Source organism: Pelecanus crispus, chromosome 2 (assembly GCF_030463565.1).
Source record: "Pelecanus crispus isolate bPelCri1 chromosome 2, bPelCri1.pri, whole genome shotgun sequence".
NCBI lineage: Eukaryota > Metazoa > Chordata > Aves > Pelecaniformes > Pelecanidae > Pelecanus > Pelecanus crispus.
This window is the reverse complement of record NC_134644.1, coordinates 166335282-166352947: the sequence shown is the minus strand read 5'-3', so window position 1 is coordinate 166352947 and position 17666 is coordinate 166335282. Positions and strand designations below refer to the sequence as shown.

The 17666-nt window shown below is 42.3% G+C and overlaps 1 protein-coding gene across 1 annotated transcript in view; it reads left to right on the top strand.

Moving 5' to 3' along the window:
- The window catches only part of KCNQ3 (potassium voltage-gated channel subfamily Q member 3), a 202150-nt gene that overhangs the window by 136136 nt on the left and 48348 nt on the right, over positions 1 to 17666 (top strand). The gene's annotated exons all lie outside the window — the stretch shown is intronic.

Sequence of the window (17666 nt, the reverse complement as noted above, 5' to 3'; positions counted from 1 at the left end):
TCGTAGAAATAAAAATGTACTAGAGTTGCTGTAATGATTGACATACAGGCACTGAAGTCAATCACCTGTTCAAGGAAGACAGGTGTAAAAATAAAGGTAGTGAGTATGTCTATATTGTAGTAAGTCATTAAGCCAAGGACTTATGCTTCTGTTTAATATTCCCATCTCTATTCCTTGTTTAAAGCCTTTTGGCTACATGTCCACTTCTAGTGCATAATCCTTGATGTAATCCTTCAATGAGTACATCTATATGTCTATTCAAGAGAATCACTTGCCTGAGCTATTCTGTTCCCTGTGCTTCTTTTTGTACTTCTTACTGCATTGAACACAAAGAAATAATTGTTCAAATTGCCTTTGTCTAACATTATGCTGGGGATAACTGTATATAAGTGTCCACAGTGGTGGTGCTGGGAATGTGTCACAAGACACCTTGGGTATGTCTATCTTAATTATACACATGCGTGTATATATATGTATATAAATATATACACTTCACAGAGCTCTGTGAAGTCATTAAAGAGATGAAAACTCCTGAAGTCAATCAGTAAAGAAGATTTTAATATCCTCAGTGCAACTTGGAGAAGAGCTGCAGTTAAAAACAGCCAGTTCAGGCCAGTCCTCCATGTGTAGCTGACATATTTCTTCACCAAATAGCCACTGAACGAGCAGAAAGTAATGCCACTTTAGATTTTATTTTGTAAACAGTGAGGTCATTGTTGAATCGTAGAATCATAGAACCATAGAATCCTTTGGGTTGGAAGGGACCTTTACAGGTCATCTAGCCCAACCCCCAGTTGGTTGTGGGGTTGTTTTTTTTTTTAAATACTATCGAATCAAGTGACTTGCAATGATTAAATTTAGAATAAATTAAAATAGATCTGTTCCTACAGATTTTCCTTGAAAAAAAAAGGGGGTCTAGTTACCAAAGCCATTGGGACTGGAGACCTCAGTGAACTGAATGTGGTGTAAATTTCACATTTCTTTTGCCAAGGGTATAGAATCATAGAATTGTTTAGGTTGGAATCGTTAGGTTGGAAAAGACCTTTAAGATGATCCATCCAGTATAATTGGCTACCAAGAATTTGAACAACAAGAAAGTAAAAAATCTAAAAAAACCTAAAAAATTCAAAACTATTTAAACTATTCATGTTAAAAACATATATATTAATAGTAAGGGGAAAAAAATGGAATTGAGCAAGAAAAGCAGTGTCTTTACAGGATGTCAGGACATAATATGCTAATTGCAAAACCAACTGATTTAAACCTTGTGAAAGAAATTGAAAGCTAGGACAGAAGGTTTTCTAGCAGTATAAATAAAAGGAGAATAAGAACAGAAACACAGAGGATGTGAGGCCAAGAGTAAAGTTTATTTAAATACAAGCCAAAAAATACAAAGTAAATCTATAATAAAGGATGTTATCACATCCAATATGGAAACAATTCTCAAAGAAAATAAGGCTTTCACAGTGGGAGAACGTCACACTCTTTGTCCCAGAATCCTGAAAAACTGGCATATTGATTGTCATGTGAGTGTTTTTTAGTAAATCTATCAAACAGCATGTGCATGAGGAATAGTCAGCACATTACCTGTAGTCAAATGCTGAGAAGGTGATCTGTGCAGACACCAGCTGGCAGTCTGGCCTCAGTAGCATACAGGCTGTGAGAATTTCTTTCTTTTAAAAGAAAGAGGTAAACAGAAAATGTAATGTGATTGTGAAAGGGCAAACACACTTGTAAGATGCATCAGAAGTTTTTGCCATTGGAAAGGGGGAAATATTGAAGCAAGCTATTGCTAAGATACTATGATCTAAAATACTGCAAGTCTGTGTTTTTTTTATTTGAGGCCCATGGACTGCTTGTATGGACTGAACAAAAGGCAGATCAGAAAATCCACTTTGTTTTCCACAGGCCTTCAGCCACTTGGAAAGGATCCTCAACTCCATTCAAAAATTTCTGGAAGGCCAGAGACTGAGAAAGCTGGAGCCCACATCTATACACAATTCTGGCTGTCCATATTCAGAGCAGAGAAGTTCAAACTAGGTCAGTTGCAGAGGTAGGCCACGGGATAATGAAACTAACAGATTATTTTCTTATGAGGAGAGACAAACTGAGTCAGTTTGTTTAACTTCAGCAAAGTGGGGGCTGAAAAATGTATGCTGTCTGTCAATACATCAGTGTGTGATCACTGGGGAGGCAAAAACAATTATTAAGCAGACAGGACAGTGTTGGCAGAACCAAATGTGCATATATTGCTCATGAATATTTTAGGCTGAAAACAAGAAGGGTTATGACTAGTTGAGGAGTGAGATTGTGTGACACTCTCCCATTAGAAGCACCAGAGGAGAGGCGAACACAGCAATGGAGATGGAGTCTGGCATGCTTTTGCACAGGATTATGTGATGTCCCATGATAGCAGAGATGTAATGATCCAAGGGATCAAGTTCCCTCAGATGTTTTATATTCCTGTAATTTGCCTCACTGCACACTGGTCTTTTAATCCCATAACCTATCAGACTGAAAAATCCTAATACCACCAAGGTTAAGGCAGATGTCTTGCTACTACAGGATAATTTTTTTATCCCTCTGTGTTTGATTTTAAGTTTCATGCAAAGCTTCAAAGGCTACTTTTACATCACCACAAAACACTGCCACCTCCCTGAGGTCCAAGAGAGAATAAAGTTCAACCGGTGCAGTTGGTTGGGTGCTAGCAGCTATGAAAACAGCTTACTGTAGCCTTACATGACATTGTTCAGCCAAAAGGTTTTCCTATGGCTTTGAGAATTTATGGCCTGATAAATCTATTCGTAATGAGTGGACAGTGGCCAGTTCACCAGCCTCCTTCCCAGCATTTCTTTGTATTGATGACAACATCAAGGATCCACTGTCATGGGTATAGCACAATCATAATATAAAAGCTAATCCCCACACCAAGCTTTTATTATTGAGATGGGACAACAACTTAACGCTAGAAAGATTACAGCAACAATAACAGAAAATAGGACTTAGTTGAATACATACTTTTTAGAGCCTTTTTAGTATCTGTTCACTTGAAAAATTGATTAAAGCTGTCAAATTTTGAAACATTAGTGAAAATCAGCAAGAACTTTACAAGCTTGCACGACACAAACAACAAGCTTGTCTGTGCCATGTTTTGACCTGGTCTGTTAATGAATCAAAAAGTGTTGCTGTGTGGCTCCCTGTAATAAATGAAGGACCATACTGCAGTCCCTCACATTCCTCCTTTGTGTGGGGTGCTTGTTTTTAGGGCTCTGATTTGCAGTGCAGTTATATACCGACATACCACTTTGTTCATAAGATATGTCTCCTACTTATTTTTCTGGGAACTTTTCTGTGATAAAAATTAAGATTTGTCTTGCTTTACTATTTTTCTAGTCTCATACTTACATAGGCAAGTAACTGTGGGTGAATACCCGGCAGCTTTCCCATTTCTCAAGGTCAGCAGTAGAATTTATAACTGGATTTTAATTTAAAGCCATTCACTATTTCATCTCTCTTTTTCAATTGCCTCCTTTCGTATTTTGTTACCTTGCCGTTTCCTAATGCAGCCTAACATCATCCTTGTGGTTTTGCCCAGCACAGAGCACCGAACAGATGTTTTCTTTGAGCTGTGCTCAGTCATATCTAGGCCCTTTCCCTCAGTAATTACAGTTAATTTTAGGAATCCTCAGTGAATATTAATAGTGGAAATTGTTCCATCAAATATACATAACATTACACTGAATGCTCTTTGACAATGCTCTGCTCAATTACGCAGATGCATTACATCATCCTGAAGTTGCATGTAACTTTCTTTCTGCTTAATTAGATTGAAAAAGAGTGCCAGGAGGAGTGGGGGAATGGACTATGGGTTCCTATAAATCCCTAAAGCACATTACACCCTGCACTCAGAAATGTTTCTCTCCCTAATGTTCCCCTCTAATTTTGCATAGTTTGTACATGTTTGTTCCCCTCTAATTTTGGGTAGTTTGTGCATGTTTTATCATCTAGCATGATGGAAAGGAGCTAGTTGCCTTAAAAATAATAAAGGTTTTCCCTTCCCTGCCCTGCTCAGTTTCTTCTGTTTGACCCTGCAGTAAAAATGCAGATCTGCCATAGTAATAGGCAGACCAAAACACTGCCTATAACTATGTCATTGACTGTCATCATCACGGATTTAGCCTGTGACTTCATCCCAGGGCCAGACAGGGGAGGAGAATGAGCAGCAAAGGAAAATGGCCATGATTAAGTACAAATCACTAGAGCAATTAGAGAACGTGACCAGACTGTAAAAAGCACAAGGAGACATCTCTCAGCCCAATGGATTCACAGGTTTTTTTCCTAGTTACAAAAGCCTGGTTTTGATGTTTGCCATCTTCTTTGCTCCCACTCTGTTTAAGGAAGGTTGGCTAGGCATAAAGAAGAACTACAGAGGCAAACAGCCTGGTCTTTGTAGACAGGCCATGTTCCTAGCAGCTGTAGCACTGCAACCCATGCTGGAGGGCAGAGAGATAATTCTCCAAGGCATATGATGCTCCCTGAAGCCAACAGGAGCACATCTCTCTCTCTGCCCTCTGACTTGGGCAAGCAGTTCTTACGTGCAGTTCTTACTTACAGCTCTTTATTGTCTGATGTGTTGAAAGAAATCCCTGTATTTCAGTTGGTTTCAGTTACCAAATCAGGCTCACAAGGAGACGTGGTTCTCTTGCAGTTGTGCAGAAATTTGCTCTGTAAAGCTGGAATCATAATGTACATCTATTAGCCCTCTAGGTAAATTCAGCCCAGACCATGCAGTCAGTCATAAAGTGGGACCGAATTCTGCACAAACTCTTACGAAAACAGGACTCTGTTTTACATGATAAAAATTAGACTAACGGTGTTTCAGATCAAAGAAAGAAAGACTTACTGTAAAGGATGAGAGGAATTATGAGGAATTATATAGTGCAGGGGTGTCCTGTGAAACAGATTGAGACAGACTATCTGACCATCACCTGCTGTCACATTTTTCAAGGGTCTGTGTCCTAGGAGTGCGCCACAGATGATACAAATTGTCCTAGCAAGGCACTGCCTGATGTTGTTGTTCCCAAGAGCCATGCAGACTACATGACTGGAAGGTAAGACATCAGCCAACCTCAGGTCCGATGTCCCCTGTCACATAAGTGCAATCAAATGTGCTATCAAATGTGATATCAAGTGATAGGAGTAACCTTATATTTTGGGAGACATGCTGGTTGCTTCAAAGTCATATTCTGTAACAAGTTCTCACCATGTGACAGAGGATGCTCACATGGGGGTCATGGACCAGATAAAATTTTGCCCTATCACATCAATGGACGTCTCCCCATATGTAACCAAAGTGCAGGTACCTTATTAGAATGTTATCACATGACAGGTTATATCAGCTTTCTGATGTGTATGGACATATATGATCTGACAGTGGAGGGCTTGAGGTTCAAGGTCTGCAGGTGCCTCTGCAAGATGGATCAATTTGGGCAACATTTGGGGTACCATGGGTATCAAGGTCATTATTTCTTTTTGTGAAACATGCAACTATTGCTACATATAGTCCTTGTTAAATGACATAACTGTTCAAGGATGCTGTTGCCATCATGCTCATCTCAAAAGTGAAGAGACATAAGCCCAGTGGCCCAATGCTGTAAAACTCTGCCCAGCAAAGGGCACATGGCTGCGTTCAACTTGTGTGCGTTGTTATAGGTTTTGCTTTCTCATAAATATTAATAATGATCCTTTAGAACCTTTCATCTAAGGATCCCAAAGCAGTTGACAAGTATAAATTAGCAAAGCTTTACAACACCCAGAAGGGGAGGCTAAGCGCTGCATCCTTTTAACACTCAGGCATAAAATGGCAAAAGGAGGTTAACTGACTTGTCCAGGGTCAGGCAGTGAGTCAGAATGGGAGCTGGAAAGTGGTACCCAGGAGTTATCATTCTTCTGCTGCTGCTGCTGAATATACACAAGAACAGGCAGCCGGGGAGTTGCCTGAACAGTAATTGCTACAGCTGGTCCTGAATCTCACAGCCCCTTATCTCTGTGCATGATGTCCTCAAGAGCTGAAGCACGCGCTCCCAGCCCATATGCTCAGGTTCTGGGAACATCCCAGAGAGCTTCTACAGATGCTATGGAGAGGATTTCTCTGGGCTGATGAATGCAGAGAATGATTTTAAACAGTGTGTGAGTTCCATATGAAAGGGGAATAGGCACTGTTGGACTCCTTTTTCTTCATTTCCAGCAACTTCTTTAGAGGAGTTTCTCTGTTGCTATGCTCCTTCCAGGTAGGAAGAGGTGTTAGGATTGTTTTGGAAATATCCTCCATCAGCAACAATAGCAACAAAAATAATATTCTAATGTTTCTTGATTTCCTCTTAAGTTGCTGAAATTGCAAACATTTCATTGTTTTGAAATGTGGAGAAATCATAGGATTTCCGTTTCACAGATGATTAAACCGAGGCTAAAGAAGTGCATCTGTAGCAGAAGAGAAAGTCCTTCACTGACACTGGATAGCCTTCCTTTAGTGGCTACAGGGAAGTTTTATATATGTATATGATAAAAATCTGAAATACTCTTGACTGATCCATCCAGAAAATGCTCGTCACCATGCCACTTCCCTAGATTATGAGCAATTATAAATGAATCTGCTGAGACATTACCCTGGAGACTGACACTAAAGTCACTGCCTAAAAAGCAGCATGATAAAAATCATTACCACAATTAACAGCCCAGCCAAAGCTATTACCAAAGCCAAAGCCATGGCCGAAGTCATTGATGGTTCCACGGTTCAGAAGTTCCTGCTCTAAGCTAACATGTTTTATTTCACAGCTGTAGAGGGCTACAGTTGTATGCATGGCCAGTTACCATGCCCAGCTGATAGTCAGTAACCTGTTATACAAGGATGCATTCATTGCTTTGGTTTAAGGGCTCGCTTAGTCTTCTGGCCTGAATTTTTGCTACGTTAAAACATCCTTCATCTACCAGGTTTTTTCTCACTGTAAGTGGAGTTTGTTCATGTCCCATATATACTTTCCTCCTGCTGTCAAATGGGCACTAGGAATGGGTCTTCCACTCTGTGTGTCATCCTGAAATAAATTCTGCCCGAGTCAGCCATAAATCAGTAGATGATCTCTGTGGCATAGTGGCTCCATGTTGCTCACCCGGCGCTGATACAGTGTAGGGCACAGTGCCACAATCCAGCTGTTAAGATATGAATAAACTACCAGGAAAAATTTACAGAGAAATTTAAATACTGCTGACTTAGGGGAAATAACTGAAGCACGGAACGACGCTGGCAGACTTGAAGCCAAAATCACATTTGCTTTTGTTCTGATCTGACATGGAGTGTAATTGGGTTACAGCTATAGCTTTGAAATAATGTTTTTTTTTTAAGGCAAAGAACACAAAAACATTTCCGACAGTGTCCAGTAGAGTGTGAACAACTCTAATTGTTCATCAAGAATCAGATACCTTCCAGACACTCAGATAGGCAGAGGCCATTATTAACTCCAGAAAGATACTAACAACAACAACAAAATCTTCTAGAATGAGTGTCCAAATAATATTTTCTTCTTTTAAAAAAACCTGTGGATTAAGTAACAAAGAAAACATTAAAATATCTAGAATGTATAAACTGATATTTGGCCCACTGAGGGCAACAGGATCCACCCGCGATGGGCGCCTCAACCTTTCAGAGGGAAACATGGACTGAGAGCACTTCCCGCCCATGCAGAGGGGCGCAGGGCGGCCATGGGGGCTGGGGCCAGCCCCTGGCAGCCCCTCTGGGCCGCTCCTCCCTCCTCCCACGGCTCCCTGCTCCAGCGCGGGCCCTTCCCCGGGCTGCAGTCCTGCAGGGACAACCTGCTCCCGCCTGGGCTCTCCAGGGCCGCAGCTCCTGCAGGAAATATCCCCCTGCTGCGGCCTGGGGCCCTCCCCGGGCTGCAGGCTGGCTCTCTGCTCCAGCGGGGTCTCTCCAGGGCTGCAGGGGATCCCTGCTCCGGGCCTGCAGCACCTCCTGCCCTCCTCCTCCTGCGGCCTCGGGCTGCCTCTGCTGCTGCTCCCTCCTTGGCTTCCTCCTCCTCTGCCTGGGCCGCCTCGGGCCCTTTCGGAAACCTCTTTTCCCCGCTGCCGGCGCCCCCAGCTTGGCTGAGGGGCTCAGCTGTGTCCTGCGCTGGGGCCGCTGGAGCCGGCTGGGACCGGCTGGGACCGGCTGTGTCCGGCCCGGGGCAGCCCCGGCCCCCCTCACATGGCCGCCCTGAGGCTCGGTGCCCCCCGCGCCTCGCAGCAGAGCGGGGCTGAGCCCTGCGCGGCGCAGGCGGCGGCTGCGGCTCCCGGGAGCTGAACTCTCCCTGAGGTAAGCGGGAGAGCAACAGATGGCTGAAACAAAAAATAGAGGTGAGACTGGGGAACAAACTTCTGCGTTTAAAAGCCCTTGGCCTTTGCAGTGTTAGGAATGGATTTTGAGCATAGTTGCAAATGTATTTTGGGTTGGCTGGTTTGGGAACTCTTGGTTTTGCCAAGTCTCACGTATCACCATGCGCTGTCTGAAGGAGCCAAGTCAGGTCCAGCTGTATCACCTCTTGGAACCCACCCATCACTGCAAGTGACGTCTTCGGAGGATTTCACTTCGACGTTTACTTGGCTCCTGCTGTCTTACCATTAGCACACTTCTGGTGCCTCCCTGAGAGAAACGCAGGGCTTCAAAAATGCCTTTAAATCACCTGTTTCAGCCATAACATTCTATTAACAAAGAATGAATTTCCGTCATCGGGCCACGCTAGTCTTTTCTTTGTGGCTACACTGTGCCCTTGGTCCTCCAGTCTGACAGACTCAGCGGCTCATCATGGCACTTCTGTTAACCTTGCAAGCACTTGCAAAAGGTGTTGAATTCCTACCTTCCCCTACACAGCTATTACTTATTAATGTGTTAGACCTTCACTCACTATATATTCTTAGATTTAGCTTGAAATGAGATATACAGACATTCATCTCACAGCTGAAAGTCGATAAAATACCGTAACCTGAAGAGGGAGAGAATTTGGACATTATACGGTCTGAATCTTAGTCCACCCGAGAATGCAGACATCGTATCTTTCCCAGTAGGAGCAGAAGGGCAATTATCCCATGAGAGTTGGTAGGTGAGGGTGGACTTCATCCTTTTAAGTATTTAATTTCACAGAGCCAGAAGGCTGTATTTTAAAATGAAAGGTAAATGGATAAATATTTAAAGTAGACCAGGAAGGATTCATTTTGATGCTTTGAAGGTGGCAGTACTGTTTTGCTAAGGTGAGAAAGGAGTTGCTATGAGAGATATTTTGGCGCTTTTTCCCCCCCAGTAAAAATGTGGTGTTTTTTTTTCCTAGGACAAACTTCATGTCTCTTTGTAGTGTAAAGTACAGTGTGTCCTCAGGGTGGGAAGGAGCAAACAACAAGATGAAAAAAAAGCAGTGGGCAGTTACAAGATAAATTTCAAAATCTTTTGGCACTGGCAAACCTTAAAGGCAAAAAACACTAAATTGCCTTTTGTGTATATCGCAGGACAATGTTTTCTCCTTTGGTGTGTTGAATCTTTGTGTTTGCTCATGTATTAAAATTGCTGCTCAGTCTGCAGTGTAAAGATAACATAAAATGAATCCTAAATACCAAATATAGGTTTACAGCCTGAGATGCTCTTCAGAGCAGTCATCAATTCTGGGTTGTGGTTGTGGTGGGGTGTAATGTTTTATGCTCTGCAGTTTCTGGACAAAGCCATGGCTAAAGGGATTTAGAGAAGCTGACCAACAGATGTAGGCTAGGATACTGCTGGAGAAACATAGCAAGTAATGAGGAATTGCCAAGGAAGAAAAAAATGGCACAGAGGAGCAAGATTAAAAATGTGGGTTATCACCTTTCAAAGTCTATCCTGCATTGCTACGTCAAAAGCTCAGCTCGGTACTGGGACTTGCAGGGACCTGGGGACTGACACGAGCAGGTCCCAAGCTCTCATGGAGAAGAGGAAGAGGAGCAAGTCACAGCTCTCGGGCAGACAGAAACTGTTGTCATTCCTTCACCAAGGTCACAGCAGCCACTGCACTAGATGAAGTTGCTTTACCCCTGTATTCATAGTGCCAAAATGACTTATTGTCTTCAGTGGGATGGAGAGTGGTAAGAGTTGAAAAAGGATGGCCTCCAAGGGTGACTATCTTTGATGTGCTCCTGGATAACCAAGAGTAACTCATCTTCCCTTGTGATGATATTACCTGGGAGATTTTTGCCAGTATCCCCCATTACATGCCCGCAGCCTGGGAGCTCACAGTACGGTGGAAATGAACAGGTGTGTTGACAGCAGCTCTGGTCATCAAAGTGGGCTGTGCTGGCAGACACCGCGTGGGCCATGTGGCATTCAGAAAGGGAACAGGGAGGGAGAGGGGTCCTTGCTCTCACCATAGGTACACCTCCTCCTTACGCTGTGAGCCAGTGGCTGTTTTATTGCAGGGTTTCATTTGTGATTAATGAGTTATTATCAGCACCATGAGAAAATCCACCATAGTTGTTTGTCACCAGATAACATTCATCTCCTACGCAATTCCTGCTTTTGGCTGTCAGGTTTGGGCGGAAATCAGACACTGAGGTGATAAGCACTGGAAAGCAATGGGCAGTTTCAATTTAGGCTGTATAAAGAGACCAGTTACTCTGTAAAAGCACCTCTGTATGTTTGGTATTGATAGGAGTAGTGCAAGCTAATTCATATTCCAAGACTGTAACCTGGCTCCAGATTAAATAATATGTCCTGCAAAGGAAATTACCAAGCCATTGTGTGTTAATAACACTGAACACACTTTTTTTTTTTAATTAATTTTGAGTACCAGCCTCACACTTCAGAACTGTCTCAGCAAGTTATTACACCTCCCTTAATTAAAGTTTTGTTAGCACACTGGCTCCTTTTTATTTCCAGGAGATATTGGCCCTGTAGCCTGTGTAAATTTGTACTTCCTGAAGTCTGTCTTTCAGCTGAACTCTGGATTTGTGCTGCATGCTGGGGTTACCTGTGTAACTCAGAGAAAGCTGCATTAGGTGTGCTCTGGCATCACCCAGGAGGATTATGAAGATATCAGAATGAATTTCTTGGGTTATTATTAATGAGGTTCCAATAGAAACCTCCTGATAGAAATGTTCACCTTAAGGGAAGCACAAACATTGGTCCCCTCTGCTGTTTTGGGTCCTGCCTCTGTGGAGTGTTTCAAAATTATACGAATTACCAGAGTACTGCGAAACTGTACTGAGAGGCTGTACATGAAGTTACATCTCAGCTCCCTGTCTGCAAAACTAAATTACTGAGACCTAGTGCTTTAAGAACGCTTACAAACATCAGACTTATACCAGAAAGTAAAAACCCATCATTTTAAGAAATGTGATTAGACTCAAGCAGATTCTTTGAATTATCTTACCTTGAATTGTGTGGACAATCTCTCATACTCATTAGAGAGTGTAACTGTAAAGCTTCTGGCATGTATTTCTGGGATGACACTTGCCTACAATTTCAGTTCCTCCTTTAGGTTTTTCCCTTGTTATCAGCAGGCAAACTTGGGCAGGTTAGCTGACCTTCTGTCTCATATTTGTCAGGCTGTGTGAAGCAGCAGGACATGCACCATACAAAGGTTTGGTAGGTCTTCAGCAGCAGTAGGATTTTAAATGGTTTGAACATGGACATGTAGAATAAATGCAATTGTTTCATTTTGGCACCAGGCTATATAGAAACCAGTGGCTCATTCTGAATGTAGACATGTCTGCTGGCCATACGTCACTCTTCTGTATTGTTCTTCCTTTCTTCCATCATTACATGCAAGACGGTAGAGGTCTTACTCAACTTAGGTGATACCTCTCACCATAAATGTTTGCACTAGAGTTAATAGGATTACAGATACACCATAACACTGAGCGTGCATAAAGATGCCTGCCACTTTATGGCTTTAAATAGTTTTCAGGTCCCCTTAGCAACTGGGTTTTGCATGTGCAACAAAGCGTTTTTAATGAGTGATAATCAGTAGACATTGATGCCCGTGCTGAAGAGTTAACATTAATGCCCTCTTCATGCTGCAGCTGTTATTCAGAGATTTGCTCACATTATATAAGTAGATTGAACGATCCTCTTACATGTTTCACTTTAATATATCCTTGAGGGTGAATGGAAGGATTTACTTATGAAATCATTTGTTATTTATTTTCCCCTCAGACTAGTTTAGCTTTGAAAACAGCCACAGTTTCAAATCAATGCTGACATTGATGGAAAACTTTACTCCGTTAGTTTGCGGTGGTGTGCCATCCCACACACCCATGAAATGATCCCCACTTTTCTTGTTTATTGAATCACTGAATTCTAAATCAAAATAAAGCCTTTTCCAGTCATAAGTAGCTTATTTCAGCAGCCAGTGGCCTCATTCATTCTTAAGTCATGGTAAAGACCTCCATTCTGTTTCCAGCCAATTTGATCCAGAGCTTGACTTAGCCAAAAATATCCACAAAAACGATCCCATTTTCATAACACTTTTCTTCCTCCAGTTTAAGGTAAAACATTCTTATAGAATCATAGAATCACAGAATTATGAAACTAAACTATCATATAGTTTAGGTTGGAAAAGACCTTTAAGATCATCCAGTCCAACCATTAACCTAACACTACCAAGTCCACCACTAAACCAATTAAGGGTAGAGTCATAATTTCACGTTTCCTGGCTTGGTGGCTGGATTATTTTTTAATGAAAGTAAAAACTAGGAATCATTAAGATTGGAAAGGACTTCTAAGAACATCAGTCCAACCATCAACCCAACACCAACGTGCCTACTAAACCATGTCCCAAAATGCCACGTCTACCTGTTTTTTGAACACTTCCAGGGATGGTGACTCCGCTACCTCTCTGGGCAGCCTGTTCCAATGCTTGACTACTCTTTCTGTGAAGAAATTTTTCCTAATATCCAGCCTAAACCTCCCCTGGTGCAGCTTGAGCCCATTTCCTCTCGTCCTATCGCTAGCTACTTGGGAGAAGAGACCAACACTCACCTCACTACAACCTCCTTTCATGTAGTTGTAGAGAGCGATAAGGTCTCCCCTCAGCCTCCTCTTCTCCAGGATAAACAACCCCAGTTCCCTCAGCCGCTCCTCATAAGGCCTGTGCTCCAGACCCTTCACCAGCCTTGTTGCCCTTCTCTGGACACGCTCCAGCACCTCAATGTCTTTCTTGTAGTGAGGGGCCCAAAACTGGACACAGTATTCCAGGTGTGGCTTCAGCAGTGCCAAGTACAGGGGGATGATCACTTCCCTGCTTCTGCTTCCTAGTCTTTAACTGTCAATTGCCTCCTAGAACAACAACTGTGAATTTTTTTTAAAGAAATAGTTAATTATGGCAGGGAGGGGAGAGAGGCATGCGATTTCATATTCTCCTACCAAGGGGCAATGAAATGTCTGAGGTTTTTAACCTTGACTTTGACATGGCTTTGTAATTAATCCTTCTTCAAACAGTATGTTTGGAAGTCTGCTCATCACTGGCTGAGTGGGAGAAGGAATCTTGTCATTCATGATGGCTGATAACTTGTTTGCCAGATCAAAATTAAGAATAACCTTTCACCACCAGCTGTAGCACAGCCATCATCCTTTCTGCCTTCTCAGTGGGTGCAAATGAGATTACAGTCAGTTTGCACATGACAAACCAAAAATAACCCCGGCAGTCTGTTAAAATTTAACTCCCCCAAAGGATTACATCCTAACAAGCTCTGCAGCCTAGTGCAGTTCAGCTGATCAACGGGAAGTGAATCATATGCTTTATTTTTTTAAACGTTTCAAAAATCTCAATCAGAAGAGAGTTGTGTTGTGAACAGGGAATGATGTATGGTGGTGTAATATCCAGCACAGACTGCCTGGTAAAGTCTTTGCAGGATTAAAGCCCCAGGCCTTCCAAACTGCCATGGTAAAATTGAAAACTAATTCTTTCTCCTAATAAAACTTTAGCTAAATCCTGTCTGCTTCCAAGCCTTTCATTGCTCTAGCATGTTTCTCCTATTCTATACATATATGTCTGTTGGAAAGCACATAAAACTACAGCATTAGCTAAAGGGCATCTCAATTTGTCACTTGTATTCCAAGCTATTACAATGTAAAGGTATTCTTTACAGTTGTAAGATCTCTCTTTAAATTGCTGTTTAAGGCTTCTCTCATTCACCAGAGACATAGGTACTCAGAATTGGTGGGGTAAAAATTCTTGAGCTGAAAGCAGATAGACTGTGGGGAAAAAAAGGGGGGGAAAGAGAAAACATCAAAGAAAAATTAGCAGCAGCTTTGAATGTCTTGAGTTCAGTGCATAGTGACAGTATATTTGGGGCCGTCTTCCCTAAAGAGGGAATTACCAGGCGTCAGAAGTACGTAGGTTACTGAAATATGGAGCTTTTTACATGAAGGTGTTTGGCTATGGGCTTTGCTGTCTGACAGTCACCATTTCTCTGTGCCTACTGTCTTTCATCACAGACCTGTTTCTTCTCTTCCTCTCTTGGGCTCATGCTTTGAGCTCTGATCTTTCACTGTTAAAGTCACTGAGAGTTTTGCCAGTAATTTCTGTAAGCATAAGATCAAGCTCTTACTTTCCTTTCATACTCTTTCATAAGTTTCCCAAATGTTTCTTTCTAGGTTTCATTCCCCAAAGCAAAGATGTTCTTTCTGTCTCTCTTTTTTTATTTTTGGCTAAAGAGTAGAAAAACTTCAGAAAAGCAGTGAATAATTCGATTTGTTGATTTCTTCAAGTATTTTGGGAAATCCTCTTTAGGATAGGGGTGATGATCAAGCTAGTACAGATTTTCCAGTTCTCCTAGAAGTAGCAAATGTAGCATGTTTAGTTGCCAGAAAATAAATTCAGATACTCATGCACATGCTCACTCCCATGTACAAGCCTGCCTGTAAGTAATTGGGTATTCATGTTAAAAATAATTAAATCATTTCTAGTTGCTCACATCTAAGCCCTGTGAACAATTCATGCAGTTAAAGCTGCTAAATTAAACCTTCCTGACTCCATAATGCTGGTATATCAAGCAGATGTATTCTGGAGTACTACCCACTGGCATGCTCTCTACTGACTAGCTGCATATAAAGAGAGAAGAACACTCATGTAACACTGTCTATAAAAATAGCATCCAACATACACTCCAGAGATGTTGTAAGGGCTCCAAAGTTAAGTTTACTTCGAGGTTTTGAGTTTAAATCAGAACTAAAACTGCTGTAAAAGATGTTATAATGATTGAATATACTTTCTAGATTTAACATCTTCACAGCCCTATTTAATTTCCTGTAATATTTTTAGTTCACATAAAAAGATGTTCTCCCTACTCATCAAAAGATATTTTAATCCTGACGGGGGGGAAGATGAAGCTACTGATGTCTGCTTCCTTTATTTAGTACTTTTCATTTGACACCCTGTGCTCCCACATCAGCTTCTTACCACTGTTCTGGGAACCAGGGAGAAGAGCTGGGTCAGTGAAAGAGTAGGAATTGTGGGAAGATGGAGTAAGGAGACAGATGTGCATCTTTCTGTGTTCATTGCAATGGCCTGTCCCCCACATGTGCTGGAGTTACAACCCCTCCTGCACTTCCGTGCTGGAGGGGTCAGGCTCCTGACTATGAAGATGGGGTCCTCTGTTTCATTGGAAAAGGCTACAAGGACCAACAGCTTCAGTCACAGGCAGCCACAGAAAATTAGGTGTTTTCTTCAGGTCATATCAGAGACTACCAAGTTACGCATTGCATTCACCAGAACAATGACAAAGTCACCTCTACGATGAGCCTGAAGCATTAAAAAAAAAAGCCTATAATAAAGACCAAGCATCTCAATTTTAATGTACATGAGAAAGAGTAAGACTGTAATCATTTCCCGCTATAGAAAAATAATTCCCAGATAAGCCTAAGAAATGGGCAATGCCTTATGCTCTGGGGAAAAGAAACGAAAATATCTAGGCCTAAGCCAATACTCAATTCCAGAGTGATGTGAAGATATATCCCTTCCTGATGCCAAATCTGGTGCTTGGCTTAACTCAGACTGTGGAAGTAAGATACACAAAGTGTGTCATCCTGTGCATCAAAGACTTTCTGGATTTTATGACACTTCTGTTCAAGCTGTCGTTACTTTCCTTAAATGGTGGCCTTTATATATGTACTGCATTTAAGAAATAAAAAATATGACTATGGGACAGGTTTCAGTGGGATGTAAAAATACCTAAGGTAGCTTTAACCAGGCTACGATGATAATGGAAGCAGATTAACTGTGACAACACAGGACTTTGTGCTGCCAGATTAATTCATTGCACTAATTAATTGGTTCTCAGCATGGAAAATTAACCCATTCTTCTTCAGTTACATTTGCCTTGATACCCTCATTAGCTTGATTAATTCTAAAATTTTTGTACTAGAACATCCTACAATTAAGTTAGAGGTACTAACAAGTAACAGTAATAGCATGGCTTGCTATTTGACTAGATCTGGATCTCCAGTTTCATGTTAAGGCTGTGTGTACAGAAACATGTCCTCAGGGACCATAGATAATCTTTTTTTTTTTACTAACCTGGATTAAAATCCCATTATAGAGCAAAAGAACTACGGTGATGTCAACAGAAATTTGTGATACTTAGTGGAGACTGGGGAACAGATTCACATGGCCTAAACTCCTCCTAAACCAATTATTTTCTATTGCCAAGGTGCCAAAATCCAGCCTACAGGGCTGAGGGCAGGGTAAAATTAAGGTGGATGAAAAACTGGACTGCTCCAGCGTGGGTCCTTTCTACGGGATCACAAGTCCTGCCAGCAAACCTGTTCCACCATGGGCTCCTCTCTCTCCACAGGTCCTGCCAGGAGCCTGCTCCAGCGTGGGCTTCCCACGGGTCACAGCCTCCTTCGGGCACATCCCCCTGCTCCAGCGTGGGGTCCTCCCTGGGCTGCAGGTGGATATCTACTCCACCATGGACCTCCATGGGCTGCAGGGGCACAGCTGCCTCCCCATGGGCTGCACCACGGGCTGCAGGGGAATCTCTGCTCTGGTGCCTGGAGCACCTCCTCCCCCTCCTTCTGCTCTGACCTTGGTGTCTGCATGGTTGTCTCTGTCACATATTTTCACTCCTCTCCTCTTGCTGCTGTTGTGCAGCAGTTTTTTCCTCCCTTCTTAAATATGTTATCACAAAGATGCTACCACCATCACTGACTGGCTCAGCCTTGGCCAGCAGTGGGTCCATCCTGGAGCCGGCTGACATTGGCTCTATTGGACATAGAGAAAGCTTCTGGCAGCTTCTCACAGAAGCCACCCCTGTAGCTCTTCCATTTCCAAAATGTTGCCACGCAAACCCAACACAGCAGGCAGAAGCATACACACTATGCTGGTGCATGTTGACACTAAAAGGTCATTAAGATATAAGAACTGGTCACTGCCAAAAGGATTTAGGCTATATACTTGTGAAATAAAATGTGGTTCGGATTTTATATGTGCAAATCCTAGAAAATGTATCTATAGTTAATTTGTTCCTAGCTGGAAGTGGGGAATAAAGGAAACTCATGCATGCAAAAAGTGTCTGACCTGATGCACTAATATCTTCTCAATTAGGAACATTAGCTGAAGCAATTGTTAGTGTGAACCCAACCTATCTAGCTTGCTGTACCA